Raw genomic sequence first — 12,067 nt, 5'->3', positions numbered from 1 at the left:
GAGCCTTGTTCCAATGAACCCAGGACGCTTTTGTCCTGTTTGGGCGATGCTTCCCTTGTGTGATAGGGGAAGTGTCATTACATTGGAGTGGCACACAGGGTGGCAGAGTTGTCCTTCATGCCTGCCGTTTTGCCACACCTGCTAGCAAAACAGCAAAATACAAGACCTCTCTTGTGTGATAAGGTGGTGTGGCTCTATCTACATTGGCTTCAAACTGCTGTGGCTGCCCAACAAGCTCCCACAAATCACAAATCTGCATACGTGATCTGTGGTTTGTGTAATCACCATCTGAGCCTCAAACTGGTTCCAGTATTTCCGAAACTATTTTCTTCAATACCGGTTTGAAACTGCATTAAATGGTTAGTGTAGATGGGACCAAAGTGTCTTCACTTTGTTAGATTTACTATCCAGCTTATCATATGTCTTTCACTATTATCTCACTCCTAGTCCTTTGTAGTGATGTCTCAACATGTGTGGTCGAGCACGTGGAATACAACACAAAACTGGTAGCACTGGATCAATGATGGCTGACTTAAAGCAAGAAAACTAAATTGGACAGGACAGGAACCCTGGCACACCTTGGCTTAAACATGCACTTCTATCATCCAGTTACCCATCCCTTAGTGATTCATAGCTCCGGTGTATGAATAGAGTCTATGAAACAATATTGTGTGGGAGGTAATATAATAAAAAGGCCCCATAATAACAACAACATATATTTTCTTGCCCATCTCTCCCTATGGACAGAGGTGGGGAACAGCAACATATAAAATACAATGTATACAATCAGTTTAAACACTTAACCCAGTTAAAACATCTGTTTAAATGAAAATATATAAGTGAAAATTAAATCACCCCATACAACTTTTAAAATTTAAAAATCTATAATTTAAAAATAATCTGGATAGGTCTGCTAGAGGAGACAAGTCTATATGCTGTTTTATATTCAGTCAGCGCATTCAGCTGTCAAATCTTTTCTGACAGGTCTAGGTCTGATTAATTCCTCTGGGTGACCATCATAGAACTAGATATCTTATTTCCTATTTTGTGAGATTTTTTAAAAACCATAAACATAAAAAGATGCTAAAAAATTTGACTAGCACATTGTGGAAGCAAAATGTCTTGGTAAATTGCTTTTAACCCTACTTGGGCTGCTGACCATGCAGTGCAGCTGTGGTTTAGGTTGCTAAATTAAAGCATGGTCCTGGAGTGGATGGGCTGCTGGGGCATTTCCTAAGATGGGAAGGTGGTGATATCACAGGGGTGAATTGCCAGGAGTAGGGTGGTGGGACAAAATGGTTTCTGAGTCAACTGACTGTGGGAACAGGCAGCAGGGACACCCAGAGCCAAGAATCCTGCCATCCTCCAAAAAGGCATGTTTCCATAGCTTGGCATGGGGCAAAATACTCACATTGCAACATATACTGCAGTTGCTGCCACTGCTGCTAGGGCTTACATGTGATCTATCATACACATTACAAACCTCCCACAATTTTTGTCACTTTGATTTGATTTGGTTTGGGGAAATGGTCTACATGCAAAGGAAACTTTTCCTCACATTTTGACCACATCCTTGGCTTTTGAAGAAGTAAATAGATTGTGTCCTGGTTAGAAAAAAATGTCTACTGGGCGTAAAATATGGTGTTTTGCACAAACTTGAACTTACTGAACAGCCCCTGAGTCCTCCCTTACTCTCATACTTCAGGCAGGATCATAGAAGCATCTGGTTATTGTGATGTCTCATGGGCCTTGTAGTCCCGTTCCTAGTGCTATTGAGGCAGACGAGGAGGAAAACATGGGATTTCCACCGGTTCAGTTTGAAACGGAGCCTCTCCACCTGGAGGATGTTTGTCCTCAGGAAGTTACCCAAACAAGCTTTGGGCAGAATTCTCCCCCGTTTTCCCGAAAGGACAATTATAATAGAGATAGAGGAGTCAGGGAGGCTAATCGCCGGAGTCTCAGAATCGCTGCCAAACAACTAGCTGATTAAGTCTGCTTCCCTTGGGAAATTCTAAGAAGTCATGCATCTGGACAGAGTTGGGTTTCACTTCTTGTTCTCCAGGGAAAGTGTTCTGTTGGCGGGAAAACAAGATCCTATATAGGGGTTTTGCCGCAAGGGGAACCTTGCGGAGTCAATTGATCAGCTTGAGAGAGAGATCGTGTGTGGACTTCGTACTCCTTGTTCCCTGCTTCCCGGATCTAGTTTCAAGTCTTGCCTTGTCTCACGTTTTGCCACGGACCTTGTTTCATGCTTCAAGTTGCCACGTTTCAAGTCTTTGATCCAGCCAAGAATCAAGCTCATGATCCAGCCTTGTTGTCAAGCTTCAATGGACTATAAGACCTTGTCATCTCCCCACACTATTGCTTGGCAAAGTGTGTGTTTCGGTTAATGGATTATAACTTTGAACTCTAATATCTTATATTGGACAATATTTTCCTGGACTATATTTGGCCTTTCCTGAAAGGTCTGCTTCTGAACTATATTCTTCACTTGTTTTTATTGACTTTATATAATTCTTTAATAAAGATATTAGATAGAATCTGGTCTCTGCACATGGTTATTGGTGCTCTGCAGCCTGGGTTGTGACAGTTATGTTCATGTAGCCATACATGAAATGATGTTGTCACCACTAAAGTCCTCTGAAGATCATAAGTAAAGGTAAAGGTTTTCCCCTGAGGTTAAGTCCAGTCATGACCGACTCTGGGGGTTGGTGCTCATCACCATTTCTAAGCCAAAGAGCTGGCGTTGTCCGTAGACACCTCCAAGGTCATGTGGCTGGCATGACTGCATCGAGCGCCATTACCTTCCTGCTGGAGCGGTACCTATTGATCTACTCACATTTGCATGTTTTCGAACTGCTAGGTTGCCAGGAGCTAGGGTTAACAGCGGGCGCTCATTCCGCTCCTGGGATTTGAACCTGGGACCTTTTGGTCTGCAAGTTCAGCAGCTCAGTGCTTTAGCACACTGTGCCACTCTGAAGATCACAGTGTAGCTATAATTTGCATTGAGCTATGGGGACATAGGAAGCCAACAAGTTATAGTAGTTTGAATGTCGGACTTGGAATCTGGAGACTTGACTTTGAATCCCTACTCAGCTATGGAAACCTACTAGATGACATTGGACAAGTGTATTCTTTCAGTTTCAAAGGAAGACAATGGTAATCCTCTAAGCAATCCTTGAAAGAAAGAAAAACTGTAATAAGATTGCCTTAGTGTCACCATAATTCAGTAACAACTTGAAGGCACACAACAATATTGAAACATAGCTAGATGCTTCTGTGATCTTGTCTGCTCCCCATAAGGCATGGCATGAGGGAGACTTCAAGTGCTGTTCAATAATAATATGTGTGACATAACTCAGCCTAGCCTAAGTCCACATGTGGACCTTCTATGGTGTGCTGGGGCATACAGAAATGTGGCTTGTGCTTATGAGAGCACCTGCACTACACAATTGTGAATGTCCAGAGTAATTTGACATTAAGTGCCATGGCTCTATCTGAAAGTATCCTGTGTTTTGTAATTTGGTGAGTTACTTAGAATGCTCCATTACTACACTTTCCCTAAATTACTGCTACTAACACACTCTCACAGAAAATTCTAAATAGCAGAGGAGGGATCTTAACATCATTTTTTTTATATGGCTTTCCTCCTTACATCTGGATGGGCATTGTCTGAAGATTTCTGCTGAACTATAGGCCCAGTTCAAAGCCCTAGGTCTCAGAATAATAAACCATCTTACCTTTTCTCTAAAGCAATATTCAACAGTCCCTGATTTACAGCATAATACTGTGATTGGTTGTATGATAATATCAACTGAAGTTATCACATTCTCCCCTACATCAAGTAGCACATTTCCCTTGGCCAAGCACACAATGCAATTTTAATAGGAGAGAAGTTCTTCTCCTACGTGCCTATGTGCTCAAATCTTTTTTAAAGTTAATTTAAAGCTGGTATACTTATCAACATTCCCTCCGGCCAACATGAGATTGTTGATGTGGGCTAGATAATTCCTAGTTTAGGATAATGGTGAAGCCCAATTACTTGCTTAATGGAAAGTTCTTACTCATATAATCCTTGTCAGGTGACCACTGACAGGGAGACATAGTGATGGTGAAAATAATTGGGAGTTGTCATTATGGTGTTAGTGGGTTGTATTTAAGTTCTTGAACTTTTGCCTATGGAGACCTCAGTCACTACCTAATTTACTTGACAAAAGCGAGAGCTGTCATTTCTTGTTTCACCTTCTGCTACATATCAATTTTTCCTATACAAAGTGGTTACAAGCCCTTTAAGCAGCTTTACACTTACGCAGATTGAAAAGACAGTCTTTTCAATTAACAAAATGAATTTACTTTTGTGTGTTTTATCCTGGAAAGAAGAAAGAAAGACTCAAGAAAGGAAACTGAAAATGAAACTACTAACTGGGATTGGACTCAGCTGTATCAAATGAACCCCATGTCAGAAACTATTAGAGAAAACCACTAGTCAGGATGGATACGTTAGAACTGAAGAACACAAAACAGACCAGAAGATACGCCAGAATTAAAGGACAAAACAAGAAACAGAGTCAAGGAGCATCCAGCATTGTGATCTAGGATCCATGACTGACTATGAATAAAACTGAATTGATGTATGTTCTGTGGCTTTCACTCATCTATCCTGTCTCTAAGCCCAGCTCACCAGAAGAATGTCTTCAGTATTCTTACAAAGGACAACTTTAATTCTGATTAGAGATGATAGTGATTTAAAAGCATTTAAAGTTTCAGTACCCTGTCAAGTGCTGGTCATAAAGTTAATGCCCTTAATGCAGGATCCTGCTGGATGGCATCAGGGATGGAGTTACATCATTCAACATTGAATCTTTCTATCCTGCCTGCTGTTGGTCCTCCATTTTATTCTGCAAGGGATTTAGATGGTGGGACAACTTCTGCACTGAGCAAAACCAAGCCCCTTAGAGGAGTGCTTTCCATGTTTGTAAAAGGCAAAGGAGAAGAGAACAGCACATTGGGCAGCAGGTACGTTGCTTTCCTACCCACAGTCCTTCTGAGGAGGTGGCCAATTTGGCTTAAAGAAGGGGAGGCTCTAATGGGTTGGAAGTGTTCCTCTTCCCTACCTAAAGGATGTAGGACCAGGCTATGTGAAAGACACTCTCTATGCAAACCTAAGCTCCTCTGATGTACGGTGGATAGATGGCAAAAGAGAGAGGGTGCTTTTGATGTAGGCATCCAAACTATGCAACATAATCTTCAGATATTACAAGTTAGACTTAAGATCTTTTGACCATTTCATAGTCACATTTAGGACCTCATCACATTAGGGCAGCATGTGCCGGTTCACCTTTCCTTTTACGATGGAGCCCGCCTGCTCCCATCTCACAATACACTGCAACTTCCGCTGGGGTTCCATCATAAAAGGGAAGGTGAAGCAGTGCATGCTGCTGAATTCTCCCTAATGTAATGAGGTCCTAAATGTGACCATGAAATAGTTACAAGATCTTAAGTCTAACTTGTAATATCTGAAGATTATGTTGCATAGTTTGGAGGCTTCCTGTGTTGCCTTGGATCAATGAGGGGAAGCCAGGCAGCAGACGCTTCCCCCTATGGGATGGGGACTCTGGTAAGTCTGGTGATGTAGGATGTGAGATGAGCACTGTCAGAATTACCATGATGCATGTCTCAGCATTATTTTTTACTCCTGCTGTTTGAATACTGGATATTTTTAGTTGTATTGTGAATTTATTTCAGTGCTCTCTTTTGCTCCTATTTCCACTCTCTCCCCCTCCATTCTCTGACTACTGGATATCGTGACTCTCCGACTGTTTATATTTTTTCATCCTGTATTTGAAAACTCATCCTGAAAAGTATGATATTGGACAAGCTTAAACAAATAAATAAGTTAATAAAAGTAAACAATTATCCTGCATTCTGTTTTAACTTTAAAAATTTAGGAAATTAATTCTGGAAATAGGTTATGCATTTGATACAGTTTAGTTTAGGGATTCCTTAATTGGGACAACTTTCACACTTTGGATAGTTAAAAGTCAGTGTACCTCTTTTGTCAGTAATGCTACATTAAAAAAAAACATGAGATATATGAATCAGTAGTAGCTGGTCACCAATAAAAATACTTTCAAATTGAGATCAGATAACAGCAAGAATATCCTGTTTGTGGACTTCCCAGAGACATCCGTTTGGCCATTGTGGTAGGAAAGACTACAGGCCTAGATATCCTGTATGATCTCCTTTCCTACGACTTATTTTAAGTTCTTGTCTTCCATAATTTCCCATTAACTTAAAGCTAAACTGGAAAATATGTTCCCCTTCCAGACATGCTGACTACAGTGTGCTCTGAAGCCAGGCTACTCTTGAAGGTGATTTAAAATCTTCAAATGGTTGTAAATTGCTGTTGCACATCTACTAATACACCCCATAAGGAAGCATGCTGGGATCCCGAGGCTTAGACTGAGAAAAGGTAGGATGCAAGTGGGAACATAATAGGTAAATTTCAATACCAGAAGCCCATAATAACTGGTTATGATTGGTTGGGTACTTGAGGAAGTGGGTGAAGAGCGGCCTGGAATTAAAACTTCTACAAGGACAGAAATGACTTGATCTAGCATTGCTTTGCATGCCTGCATTTTAAAAAGCTTACGTTGACCTGAGTGTAAAAGTCACTCTTCCTATATACAATTCAATTTAAACTACTCCCTTTTCCAGCATTGGCCCAAGGGGCATGTACCTTACAGTCATAGTGAGCTTAACTTTACAAGGTTAAAAGAGGTACATGAATACTATTGAAAACATCAGGCTAGGTTCCTTTGGTACGTCTGGGAGGAAATTCCCCATTTATCCTGCCTGCAAGAGTATTTTGATGGTCTTGCTGTTGCAGCTCTGTGTGCTATATATAAACTATGACATAGTTCCCCACATTCCTTCTTTTTTTAAAAAAAATAGTTTTTATTGAATTTAAAAATGTTCATACAATAATTACTTTCATCACATAGCAGATATATAATGTATCATATAATACTTGCATCATTCTTTTATATCTACTGTTGATTTATATCTACTACAATGTTAACATTTGTCCATCTATATTTCTTCACCACTGTGTATCCCCCCCCCCCCCCCCAGCCACTTCTTATGTATTGGCTAACCAAAATCTCATTTCTTCCTGAGGCGGTAGCCCTCCATTCCTTTTTTGGAGTCCTTTCTCAATAAATTTCCCCCATACATCCTCAAAATCATTTTTTTCCATATCCCTCTTTTAACTTTTAATTTGCATGTTACCTTATCATTTATTGCCAATTTCCATACTTCCTTATACCATTCTTCAATCTGAACATTTATTACATTTCTCCAGTTCCTTGCTATAAGCAATCTTGCTATTGTCAATAAATTTGTTATTGCTTCTTTTTCTTTTTTTTATCCATTATTGTTAATATATATTGATAATAATGCAATACCAGGGCTTCTTTCCAATTTGATGTTCATTATATCCTCTATCTCTTTAAATATTTTATACCAAAATGTCCTTACATATTTACAATGCCACCCCCACACTCCTTCTGATGAAGGTTCTGAAATGGGCATTGGCATGTCAGTTCCAGACACCCAGTAAAAGAATTACAACAAGCACATTTTGGGTAATCTAGTTATTCAAGGGAGAAGAATCTTGTGTCTAGGTTATTTCTGGCTATCGGGCTGAATGCTTTCTGCTTCCTCTGATTCAATATCAGGAAATAAAGCAGAATTTCTGCTCCTGAAAATGGATCTCTTGATTCAATTGAGAGAATATGGTGTCCATTAGAAACTTCACCAGTCAACCTGAATCACCTCATCAAAGATGCCCAGTCATCTTCTTCACGTTGCCTTTTTATGCAGACAAACACTTTATCTTGGAGATAATCATGTGCATTTGTGAGCCTTCCCAAGTCCTTGTGGAGAGGGGGAGGATATAAATAAAGTTTATCATCATCATTACCATCATCATCATTTTCTAGGAAAGCAGGTTTATACCTTTTGTTAGATTATCACAGGGCTCTCTGATCCCTTCCCCCAATGTCTGAAACTATTGTTTTAACCCAGTTCCTGTTAAAGGGTTCCCTTTAACCCAATTTTACAATTTCTTTGATAAATGAGCCACGTGATCCCTTTGGTCCTTTCCTCCTTCTGCACAGATCTGAGAGATCAATCAGGTCCCACATTGCCCTTCACATTCAGAAAGCCCTTGAGAATTACAAGTGGTCACATAGAAGGAGTCATATGAGGAAGATGGATGAGCTTGACCTATTGCACTTCTGTCTTAGCAGCTGTGACTATACCTGCTGTGCTCCACGTGGTGAACTGGTAACACAACCTAGTGAATAAGCAGCAAGTTAGTGTCTGGAATAAGCACCACACAAAGGCAAAGGAATCTGACCCTTGAGATAATGCTTGATCACACCTTCCACTGGGCAATAAGTTAATGGGTGAGAGTAATGCTTATGTTCTTTGTGAAACTTGCAAAGTTCCTTATACTCAAGCCTTTCAGTAGCCTGCTCCTCCATTCCCACTGCTTTACCCCCGGTAACATTCAACCCCTAGAATAGACGTGTCCAAACCCTCTTAGATTGTTGTTGAATTACATCCCAACATACTGTACCTTGCCAATGTTTATAAAATCATAGAATAATAGAGTTGGAAGAGACCACATGGGCTATCTAGTCCAACCCCTTGCCACGCAGGAAAAACACAATCAAAGTACCCCTGACAGATGGTCCCTTTCCCCCCACAAAACCATTCCACAATGCCTGTTGCATAGTTTCCCTGCTAATACAAGCTGAGTATCCCATCACTGAACTACTTGGAATGAGAAGAGTTCACACTTTGGATTTTTTCAGATTTTGAAATATCTGTGTTTGCATATGTGCACAACTATCATGGAAGCAAATAACTTGGTGGCCTCAGGAGCCACAATGTCTGGCATTAGCTTAGCTTGTTCCTCCTTAAGACTTTGGGCTTGCCTACATGGACCACATACCCCAAAGTGGCTGAGATGTTGCTCTTTGACATTCACATATTCACAGGGCCTTCTGATTTCCAACACGAGATAAAACCGATTAACATGGTTTCACCCCCATCAGGTAAAGTCAAGGAATGCTCCAGAGCTCCTTAAAAGCTCTGGAGTAGTTCTGCATTTCAGGGCATGCATAGATGGGCCAGTTGTGATTCAGAACTACCTCGTTGTTCATATATGCAGGTGCTGCCATCCCGCCTTCCACTCACTCCGCAGTGTAGTGAAAATGGGATGCCCTTGCCTTCATCACTTTTCATTGATGCAGCAATGTCTATGGAGTTTCAAGGACCTCCTCACTATCACTACATGCCTTTACTGTTGCTAGCAAAGGTTGCTGCATGACTACAATCAGGAGATCTCTCAAATTCTGTGGCTGTTCCTCTGGTGCCAAAAAATGATGACGGCAAGGGTGAGTGTTTAGCAGGGCTAAATGGGTTCAATCTGATTGGACTGTCAGGACTTTGCTCCTGCCAGTGATGTCATTTGGGAGCAGTTCTGTATAAACATCATGGCACAATCCAGAGCTCCTTCAAAGCAGTAATGCTTCAGACCAGCCTTAGATAAAGTGTCCACTGCAGATGGGTACTTCTTCTAACTATTCGTTTTTGAGGAGTTAAGCATAAAATATTCTCATGTTTGCCATCTAAGCTCAGTGAAGCTGAGACAGTTGCCTGAAGCAACACTGCCTGACTTGGTAATAGCAAGGGCTGACTAGTCAGTCATACTTCCAAAAATAGCAAGAGCTGACTAGTCAGTTATATTTCCAAAAAGAACAAAAAGGAGTTTATTTTGCCTTTGCAGGCGCCAGAGTTGTGCACTTCTTCCCATTCATAGAAAGAGACTGAACAGAACGGTGCCCCCTATTAATCATCCCTGGGCACAGTCTCAATCATTGTAATGACAGATAGACACTGCATCTGAACACCTCTGCCTTGCCAACAAAATGTTCCTTAACTTGATATTCATAGAGACATAACAATCCTGATGTTTTAATTCCGGGCAGTGTTTTATTGTCATGTGCAATGTTGTTTGATTTGACAGTAATTCTTGAGATAATGTCCTTTTTCATAGAGTTTGGACAAGTTCCCTATATTTGGCCAGCAGCTTCTAGAACCAACCATCATTACACTATGTAACAAAATTTTGAAAAAAATATGTTCCTGATTTGAAAGTGTTATTTCCTGTTTAATTGTATGGTACTTACTTTGAATGTAGTTGTTATACTCCAGAAACTTTGTTTTTGTGGCTGCTACAAACTATTTTGAATTGATTGAGACTCAATTAGATATTCATTAAAAAAAACTACAGCAAAATGTGCTGCAGGATGTTCCATAAAAACAAAGTTTTTGCATTTTAGGAAACTATTCCTATGTTTTCCTGATAGAACCAATTAGGTACTGGCATTTATAACCCAGGAACAAACATCATGTTACATAGCGTTATGGACAATTCTGGAAGTTGTTCAAAAAGAAACTTGCCTAAATTTCCCCCCACCCCTCCCTAAAGCTTAGATAGTCCTATTTATTTCACAGGAGGAGCATTCTTTATCCAAAACTCCAAAATCTGAAAAACTCCAAAATTCCAAAACTAGCTGAGATAGCGACATCGTTGCTTTCTGATGTACACATACTTTGTTCCATGCAAACAACAATTACAATTACTGTATAAAATTATCTTCCAGTTATTTATGTATCCCCAGAGGGAGATGAGTGCATTTGTCTGCAACAGATGCCAGAGAACTCCACAGCTTTTTTTAAACATGGGTTTATATATCAGGAGGATACATATGTGTGCATTTTCCGAACCAGAATTTTTCAGACTACAGATTACATAATTCCCCAGACAGCATGACCTCTAATCAAGCTCTTAGAATGCTCTTTGTTGGCTCCAGCCATGCTGTAAATATGTTTAAAATATATGTTTTTCAATTGTATAAGTCCAGAGAGTGTTTCAGTATATGCCTAGCATATGCTCTAAATAAAAACCGTAATAGGTGGCCAAGTAACACTGGATGGGGTTAAAATGGGAAATCTTCTTAATGAGGAAGACACACAGATTAGGAGAAGCTGCAGCAGTTTGCTTTTGCCTGTGTCTACAGGGAATGGCAAGATTCTCTCTCCTAAGTTAATTGAGTACAAATTACTTTTTGTATGGGGGCAATTTAAAAAAAGCTGAAAGTCTAGGAGCCAGAGGATTAATCAAAATTATTCCTACCACATTGGGACAGTTAGAGGTTATAGTCTAGAAGACAGGGAGAGATTGATCTAATCAAATTGTATCAGAATATGCTTGATTATGTTCCTAGAAGAAAAGGATGAAGAGTCAAATTCTTATAAACAACACATTGTTCATTTTTGAACAAGTCACCTACTCAAAGTTCTTCTGAATAAAGTCAGTTGCAAAGCAAAAAGAAATATATAATACATTGTAAAATAATGCAAAATATTATTAACAACACCACCTTCACATATACAGTTACTCACAAAAAATTTTGGCATGTTTTTTTACAAAAAGGATTGGCATGCTGTGGTGGGAACTGAGAATTAGTAACCTGGCTGCACTTTATGTGTTTGGCTCCACTATGCCAGCTTCTCAAAAAATGACTGTCCTGCTACCTGCCAAGGAGGAAATGCAGACAATACCATTACCTGTTGGATTTGCGACAATCAATTATAAATATGTCTTTTGCTTTATGTAATGACGACAATAGTGTCGCCAGGAACGTTATGAAATATCTGGGCAGGCCAAATTTCCTTTCCAAGTATTGTAGCTTTCTCAGAAAGTGCTTCTGGCTCCCAAAGGTGGAAAGGCAAGAAGAAACTGCAATCTAAAAAGGCAGATGTGCACACTGGCCCGAATGCTTTTATTTAGTCCAAGCTAGCATAACCCATTGGATTAATTGTTAACCCATGGATGAAAAACAGATGAATCTCACAGATGCAAAGGAATTATTGAAGTTCAAACTAACCCAAGTATTCAGACCAGTGTATGAAGTGATCCTCATTGACC

Source organism: Anolis carolinensis, chromosome 2, assembly GCF_035594765.1.
Source record: "Anolis carolinensis isolate JA03-04 chromosome 2, rAnoCar3.1.pri, whole genome shotgun sequence".
In the NCBI taxonomy this organism is placed as follows: domain Eukaryota; kingdom Metazoa; phylum Chordata; class Lepidosauria; order Squamata; family Dactyloidae; genus Anolis; species Anolis carolinensis.
The sequence above is the reverse complement of the archived record's forward strand: the minus strand, read 5'-3'. Positions refer to the sequence as shown.